Source organism: Triticum dicoccoides, chromosome 1B (genome assembly GCF_002162155.2).
Source record: "Triticum dicoccoides isolate Atlit2015 ecotype Zavitan chromosome 1B, WEW_v2.0, whole genome shotgun sequence".
Taxonomy (NCBI): Eukaryota; Viridiplantae; Streptophyta; class Magnoliopsida; order Poales; family Poaceae; genus Triticum; species Triticum dicoccoides.
This window is the reverse complement of record NC_041381.1, coordinates 613,828,049-613,837,071: the sequence shown is the minus strand read 5'-3', so window position 1 is coordinate 613,837,071 and position 9,023 is coordinate 613,828,049. Positions and strand designations below refer to the sequence as shown.

The window sequence follows — 9,023 nt, the reverse complement described above, 5'->3', positions numbered from 1 at the left end:
ATAATGTGATTGTGTAAATAAATGTTCATCAAATTCTGCCCGTGAATTGCCTTATATTTTGATCAGAAGTTTGATAAGTAAACTAAAGTGGAATTGGTTCAGAAGGTAAGTAAATTAAGCTGATTTATTATCATATAGGGAAGGTTGGACGAAAGGGTGGTGAAAAGAAAGGTGAAATAGAAACTTTAGGTTCTTTTTCTGCCCATGAATTGCTTTATATTTTGGTCAGAAATTTGGTAAGTAAATTAACGTGAAATTGATTTAAAAGATAAGCAAATTAAGTTGATTGATTATCATATAGAGAAGGTTGGACGAATGGATGATGGAAAGAAAGATGAAATGAAAACTTCACGTTCTTTTTAAACAGTGGAGATAAATAAGGATTGCCGTTGGAATTAAGCTCTTGTCTACTTTGGTAGTAGTGCCGATGAACCCTGTTGTCCTTATTTCTATCCGCTCTCGCTTTTCAGGTGACATGCCAAATGCCATGCCCATCCATTTCCAGTTTTTCCTTTGAGTGTCCATCCATTTCTTCTTGTATCATGCACCTTGCGGAAATTGCTTCTACTCGTCGTTTTTATGTCACTGAAAACGGAAATCAGCTCAGAAAGGAGGTGATCACTAATTAATGCTACACCTACAAACACGGCCCACACCTCTGCTTGTCTTTGCCTACTTGAATTTTTTGTCCCATGCGGCCATGCTGAGCTTTTCCGTAGCCTTTACCCATTTATTACGGAAAAAGTTTAATTTAAACCTTGAACTTGTATTGGTCAGGCGAAATGAACCCCCAAGTTGAAATCCCGGTCGATTGCACCCTAAACTATGTAATCCCGGTCTAAATTGTACCCTGGCATCGTGTAAACTGGGATTCGTTTGATGGGCTGGCCCATTTTAATTTTTTCATTCAAAAAAAATTCTAAAGGGCGCACACCCCACTTCTCGCTGGACCGACCGGTCCGGCCCACTTAAGTTTTATTTAGTTAAAAACAAAAATAATGTGCACGGTGTGGCTCCCTTTTTCTTCATTTTCTTTCCTTCTTCTTTTTATTTTTCATTTTCCTTTTTTATTAAATTCATTAATCTTTTTTTAAAACGATGAACTTTTTTTAAAATATTTCACGCAGTGCAGCAAATTATTCTCGCAGTGCGGCACGCAAGGCACATCACAGCGGCCAGCCACACCGCTAGATGGAGCGAGCCGGAGCGACGACGCGCGTGCGGCCATCCGGAGCTAGCTCACGCATGCAGCCAGCCAGTGCTAGCTCCGCTGGATCACACACATGGAATAACGCACGCGCGCACTTACACATCACACGGACGCTAGTGCGTCAACGGCATGAGCTACGGCGGGGACGTCGCCCAAGCACTGTGAAGTACAGCTCCACATCAACGAACGCCGGCGAGCAGGCGTCCTTGCTGGACACACGTGTTGAACTTTGTATAATATACAACTGAACAAATTTCAAAAACATTTCCTAAATATACCATAAACATTTTGGCAACACACAATGAACTTTGTATAATATAGGAGAAAATATACTTGTAACAAGAAAAGAAAAAAGAGAAGAAAAAATATTCAAGCATTACAAAAAATAGTATGTGGCATTTCAAAATATTTTAAATATTTTAAATATATATGTGTCTGTAATTATAAAATATACGTTGCATTTGAAAATGTTTAGGTCATTTAAAAAAATGTATAAAATGTATTCGAAAAAATTAAATACATGTTTTCTAAAAAAGAATGTTAATCATATGTTTAAAACCAAAACCAGTGGATGTGTATGAGAAAATAGACATAAAAATATATTGAGGGAAGGTAATTTTCTGGTCATGTAATTTCGTCCCTATTTTTTCAGTCCGTACTGTATAAAGAATTATTTTTTTCCTTTTCATTTGAGGTGCTTCCTATGTATAAAATAACATATGTACTTCACAATGTTTCTGGAAATCCGTGAATTTTAATTTAAAAAATCCATTTAATTGTTTTCAAAATCGTTGAACTTTTTCTAAATCCGATATTATTTTTTCAAAATTCGTAAAAAAAAATACTCACTTTTTTTATTTTCGCAAACTTTTCCGTGCGTGGAGAGCGAGATGGGCCGCACTGGGCTGGCCAATTGTTTTCCCCGCGTGCACCTCACAGCGCAGCCCAATCCCGGTCTCATCCACAATCCCGGTTTGGCAAGCGAGCCCAGGGTTCTTTCTAGACCGGGATTGCATAGTTCAGGGTGCAATTGACAAGGATTTCGATTTAAGGGTTCATTTCGCCGAACCTCTACAAATTCAGGGTTTAAATTAGACTTTTTCCCATTTATTACTCCCCCTGGCATGATATGATAGGGATGGTTGAGATTGTGGTTTACTGAGGCTCTGTTTGGTTCATAAGTTTTAGGATTTTTTTCTAGTCCCAACTAAAAAGTCTCTAGTCCATAAAAAGTCCCTCCTTGTTTGTTTTCAGAGACTAAAAAGTCTCTACTCTCCCCAGAGGTTATTAAATGACCATGTTACCCCTAGTATATAGAAGAATAACAATCAAACAACACCGTGGGACGGCAGGGCAATGGGTGCAGGGAGAGGCATTGTTGGAAAAGTCCCAAAAAGACTCTTCTTGAGAGTCTTCTTTATTTAGTCTCAAAAAGCAACCTTTTAGTCCCCGGTAGTCCTTCTTGGTTAAAAGGTCTTTAAGAGGGATTTTTTCTAGTCCCTATACCAAAAAGTTCCTGAAAACAAACACCCGAGACCGTGTTTTTTTTGAGAGAGAGAGAGAATCAGGCGACATGGTTTTGTACTATATGAGCACACTTTGGGAGAGACGTCTCGAAATGAATAAGCATCATGGCTTGCTCGGAGGTTTTCAGTCCACGATCTTAATTAGCACGGAAACTTGGTGCGAGCTACCACCATCACGTCGCGTACAGTGCCTGTACTGTGTGTGTGCGGGCGACACGAAGCGCCACATCCATTCGTCGTACTATCGTATCCCGCCCACATGTTTTTCCCATGTTTGTTCCCCGTCTACGTCCAAGGCGGACACGAGCGTCTGGAACCAGCGCGCGCTCTCCTCTCGTGGTGCACTGTTTTGGGTAACCGAAGCCAAGTGGCCCCGCGTTTTATCTTGGCAAAATTATTAGGGTTGGCGCCCGCCGCACCGCACCGGACGAGCTCGGAGATGGCGACCGGACCAGGAGGACGGACGCAGCCCACGTGAGACAAGCAAGCCTTTGATTGGACTGATATAATCGCTGGATTTTTGCTTTGCCTCGCTAGCTAGGATGACTATAGTAGCGTGTTAGTGCTACGCTGAACGTGTCTCGTCGACCGAAAGCTCGGAGCGAGACTGGTTTCCGAGGCATGAAACGACGACGTACGTAATGCTACGCCGCCTACGTTGGTCGCAACACGTAAACACGCCTGTCTTGTGTAAGTGTAAGCTGTCTGTGATAATGCATAGGCGCCTGTGGTCAGCACGGAGTAAGTCGGGGCTGCAAGAGGAGCAAAATCACGCCCACTGCAGCGCTGGGGTAAAAAAGAAAAAGAAGAACGCACACTTCACCGAGTTGCTCGAGGCATTTCTGCCTCCTATCCTATGAAGGCAGTGCAAGTTCTCCCGCCACGGCAGTTTGAAACGGAAAGCAGAGGAGAGGTCCACGTGGGAGACACGCTGGCAGTACTACTGTGCTGTGCAAAAGTGCAGAGCCAGAGAAGTGAGAACAGTATCTTCAGTCCCCCGGGAGTCAACGTACCCCTTTCGAAGCGTGCGCATGACTCAAAAGCAAAAGCATTCCTTCCTTACGCTAACCGCTGGCAGCGATGAGCCGATGAGCCAAGGCTGGCTAGCTAGCTAGATTCGATCTACGGACAAAATGACAGGCTATGCCCTAACCCCGAGCTGCATATACTAGGAGCATCCTGCGGCCTGATATTGGGCTGAACAGAAACAACGGCCACCAATGACCACGTAGTACGTAACGTAGCCGGGAATCTGTGCACGGAAAAGTTAGAGCACAGTAGTGATAGTAGTACCATCAAACGGTGTGCCCCCTCAAAAAAAAAAACGGTGTGCGGCACGGCATTTGGCGCGCGTGTCCCGTGCCGTGCCCTTTTCGCGCGTCCCCCCGGGCCTCGTTGGCTCCGACCCACATGGACAGGCACGGCGCGCCAAGGATTGTCGACACCGGCAACAGAGCGAGCGGACAACACTGTGCAAGGAAACGCCGCACGAACGTAGCCCGAGACGAGCTGCTAGACAGCGTTCATGTAGTAGTGGTACGTATTGGATCTTGTGTTTATTTACGTGTTCCTGCTTGCGTAGCACTCCTCCTGATTGGATCCTGCAGCTCATGACAAAATATAAAATAGCCGCTTCTCCTTGTACCGACCGACCGCCGGTTAACTGCGCGCGGGCCAGTTCGAACCGGCAGTGGTTCCATCGCCGATCACATCTCAGATCCGCAATGAGCTAACAACCATCGCTTCGTTTGCTGCAGCAACCCTAAGAATCATGTAGCTGGGCTCGACCACGATTTCCTCTTAATGTGGACGATAATGCCGCGCGCGTCTGCTTCATCATCTTATCCTCCCAGCCTAGTTTCTTCGGTAGCTTCCTGCCGCCGTTGCGTATGTCGTCGATCCCGTCGGTCGGTCGGTCGGTCGCTCCATATGCGCTGAAGCTTATCCGTCCAAACGCAAGGGCGAAAACTCCCCTTTCAGGAATCAACTGATGGCATGAACAAGAACATTATATTGAGTACTACACGTGAAAGCAAATTATTTGGGCAATGCAACAACAATGGTGTTGGTACAGTTTCATCGGACCAGTTTTGTAGAAGGGAAAGAGAGGATTGGTGGAATAGTTCGTTGTATTGCTTGAGCCTCGTGGGCACATATACAGGAGTACAATTATCTACTTGCAGTACAAGACAAGTCAGGAACAAATCCTAGTCTATCTCATTTTTCCTAATAACCAATATACTCAACATCCCCCCACAGTCACAACGTAGCGACACAGACGGTGAGACTGGAGAAGAATCCGAAGGCAAGCCGATGGACAACCCCCCACAGTCGTAACGGTCGATGCATCGCGGAGTCGTGACTGGAGTGGAAATCGACGAGGTTGCTCAAGCAAGGCGGTAGCCCTTTGTGCCATTTGTCGATGTTGCCGAGAGTGTATGGTGGTGTAGCCGTAGTTGAGGTAGCCGTGTGAACAACGCCGTGGTCGGTGTCGAGTCGGGGGTCGCCGGTGTCGAGGTAGTCGCCGTGGAGCCGCGAAAGAAGAGCAGCGGCGGCGGCGGAGGCAGCGGCGACGGCTAGAGAAGGAGCGCGGCGGCGGTGCTTGAAGTAGGCGATAATGAACCCGACAACATGACGAAGACCGGCGCGGACGGTGACGTTCCCGCGCCAAGGGAGGCGGCGCGGCGCATATCACGTGAAAGTCAACGCGCGTGGGCGGCGGTGGACCGCGGGTCGCAGCGTTACGGCCCGAAGAGGCGACGCAACAGCGGCGGGCAGGTCGGGGCGACGACGGGGAAGACCTCAGGGCGGTTGCAGGGATCGCGTGCCACGCTCACTACGACCCGACGGGGCGATGCAGCGGCAGCACGAGGATCGGTGCAGCCTCGAGGACGGCCTGGAGCGGACGGCCTGGAGCGGCGGTTGACCACGGGCCGCGGCACTACGGCCCGAAGAGGCGACGCAGCGGCAGCGCACGATGTGGTGCAACCACGGGAACATCCTCAGGGCGGCGGCAAGGACCACGTGCCACGGCGCTATGGCCCGAAGGGGCGATGCAGTGGTGGTGTGGATCGATGCAGCCACGGGAAAAACCACGGGGCGGCGGCGCTGCGGCCCATGAGGCGACACAGCGGCAACCCATTGCTCGATCGGTAAAGGATGCGTTGTACTCAATGACGATCTTCACAAAACCTGACAATGAAGGAACCCGGCGTCGTGCGCTTCGTCCGCCGGATGTAGCAGGAGTGTGCAACCCAATAGAGAAAAGAGAGTTAGCAGGAGATCGATTGTGTGTGTAGCATGCATGTGAAGGGCACACGCCCGGGACACAACCAAATCCATGCATGGACGTGTTGTCCACTGGGGCAACGCGAGTGGCCGGCCGCACCAGCGGCAACCACGGCCGCGTGGGACGCGTGCGGTGGCCTTGTGCGACGCCACGCGAGAGTTGTTGCAGGCTGCGATCCAACGTCGGAGTAGCTGCGCAGATGAACGACAGCGGACGGACGACGCAAACCGATCGTAGATCGGAAAACAAAAAAGAAAACACCGATCAAACCGACCGGTAACCCGGATCAAGGATTGAAAAAAAAAACTCTCTAGGGCAGTCGGTCAACACGACAGGCGGACGAACCCTAGGTACGAACGGCGCAGCCCAGCAGCGATCATGAAGGCCGACCGCCCCGGGGGCAGCGCGTAGGCGTGGAAGCGGCGGTGGCTAGGGTTTAGTATCGATTAGGCTGATACCATGTAGAAGGGAAAGAGAGGATTGGTGGAATAGTTCGTTGTATTGCTTGAGCCTCGTGGGCATATACATAGGAGTACAATTATCTATTTGCAGTACAAGACAAGTCAGAAACAAATCCTAGTCTATCTCATCTTTCCTAATAACCAATATACTCAACAAGTTTAAAGGGACGAATCAAGAAGCAAACAAGCACTCTGTCCAGTTATTATTGCATGGGTCAAAATCAGCGACACTACTGGTGCAGCAGCTCTCTTCGGCAGGACAGAGGAAAAGGAGTACATATAGACAGCTCAAGGACTACAACCGCCCTGCAACAGGGCCTAGCAAATAGCAATAGCCAGCAGCCTAACTGCTGATAGCCAATGACCCTTCTATGATTCATTCCATCGATGTGAATACGACCCCGAACAGCGACAAACGAACGATTTTACGTAACTTACACGGATCTGCTTTATGTACTACCCTCCTCAAACGTGTGAACGTCTAGATGCGCATCGTTTTGTATCAAACGCCCGTTTTATGCCGACGCCGAGTTTCTCTAATTTGTTCAACCATCACGGATCAGGTTTGTTGGCTCACTCGAACGTAATTGGGCAGCTCGTACTTTGCACCTGCATCCATACAGTCCCCACAGAAATTAGTTTGGAGAGAAAAGACAGCTGAACAAAATAGCGAAACTTGTGAAAGAGAAAACAGCAACTCAGACTCACCTCTCTCATCGTAACAAAGCGTGAGGTCTGGATTCGAAATGATGATTCCAGCACTGTCCACTATGGTCTGCGCAAGAGTTAAGTCGGCGTCTGTAGCGGCCCTGAGTGCGTCCCAAATCTCTGCACAAACAGCGGGCAACTCGTCACCAAGGCCATACTTGCAAAACCGTCTCGTCATTGTTGGAATAATGGTGTTCAAAATTCAAAGCATCTGCTTCCTCAAAAAAAACAATAATATTCAAAGCATCTGACCGTTATATAAACCATTAACCTCTACTATCATCGGCTCAGACAACTTTTGCATGTTCTTAGCTGCTTATTCTAAAAACAAACTGAGCAGAAGTTATCCAGATCGGCGAATAGATTGACTGAACACAAATGAAATCCGACTCATTGTGGCTCTAGGATTGTGCTTTCATTTTATTTAGTAATTTTCTTTCATTTCATATGGCTTGAAGATGAAGTACTGCTAACCTGTACCGATAAGCCCAGGGGTTATTATCAACACTTAAGAATGAAATTCACTGCTAACCTGTACCGATAAGCCCAGGGGTCATTATCAACACTTAAGAATGAAATTCTTGTTGTATCTTGTTAAAGGTCCTGAACTTTTCTCTCTGAAGGATAGCAGAAAAAAATTGATATGGCTTGAAAATCATGTACTGCTAACTAGTACTGATGAGCCAAGGGGTCATTATCAACTTTTAAGAATAAAATTCTTACTATATCTGGTTAACAGGTCCTGAACTTTTCTGTCCTAAAGAATTTTAGTTGGACAAATAAAATTTAATATGTAAGGCGCGATAATTTGAATAGTGAAATTTAAGTATATATACTGAGAACAAAGATATATTTGTAGCCAACCTGAATAGCGACAGAAGTATCAAAGTAAAACCACATAGAAATGTTACCATAACATATAGAGACCACGAGCAACGTTGCAAATCCAACCACCCTCCTGAAGTTAAAACAGGGTATTAACTTCCAGCCAACGATATATAAATGGTTAAATACCTTTCTGTCCACCATAGTGTGGAGCTGTGTCCCAGAATTCATCACGCATCTGTTTGAGTTGCGCTGGTGTTATTGGCTGAGTGTGCTTCCAAGGCTTAGGCTTCCTTAGATTCTTACTGCTCTCTGTATTAATTAAAGATAAAATGCTAGTTGGTTACTGAGTAAATCCAAAGGCATCAAGAAATAATGATCACGTTAAGGGAATTTGAAAATATCCCGCAAAGTCCATTTCAAAATCAAAAGAGTAAATCACACAAAGGATATCATCAGTTAAGAGGCGATGATATAATTTTTCCAACACAGAAGCACGACTCTAGTCCAGTAATTGCTGACAAAGAGCGATACACCCATGTTTTATCAACTCGCCGCAATAATACCTAGCTCAACCGTACCCATAAATCAACAAACAATTTTATTAACAATATCCTACAATTTTTTTTGAGTCAAACAATATCTTGTAATTTTCTGGACGGCACAAGCGAAAGTACATCCTAAGGCCAACTCCACCGCGTGACCCATCCGGACGTCCGCTTTTGTCCGTTTGGGGTGTGATTTGGCGGACGTCCGGGGGGCGGACGGACGTATGGGGCATCTGCACCCAACGCGCGAGAAACCCCAAACTGTCCGCCTCCGCCCAGCCTCGCCGCGAGCTCGCCCAGCCTCGCCCTTGCCGCCACGGCCTCGCCCTCGCCGCGGCACCGTGCTCTTGGACCCGAACCCCTCGCGCTCCTCCTGACGTCGCCGGGGGCGGCCGCGGCGCCCGCAGGCTTCGGCCTGAGGAGCGCGTCCAGCGACGGCAGGCGCGGGGCGACGGC

General features: G+C 47.5%; 1 pseudogene; it reads right to left on the bottom strand.

The window, feature by feature from the left end:
- Positions 1-6,577: 6,577 nt before the first annotated feature.
- The window catches only part of LOC119349128, a 4,880-nt pseudogene continuing 2,434 nt past the window's right edge, over positions 6,578-9,023 (bottom strand).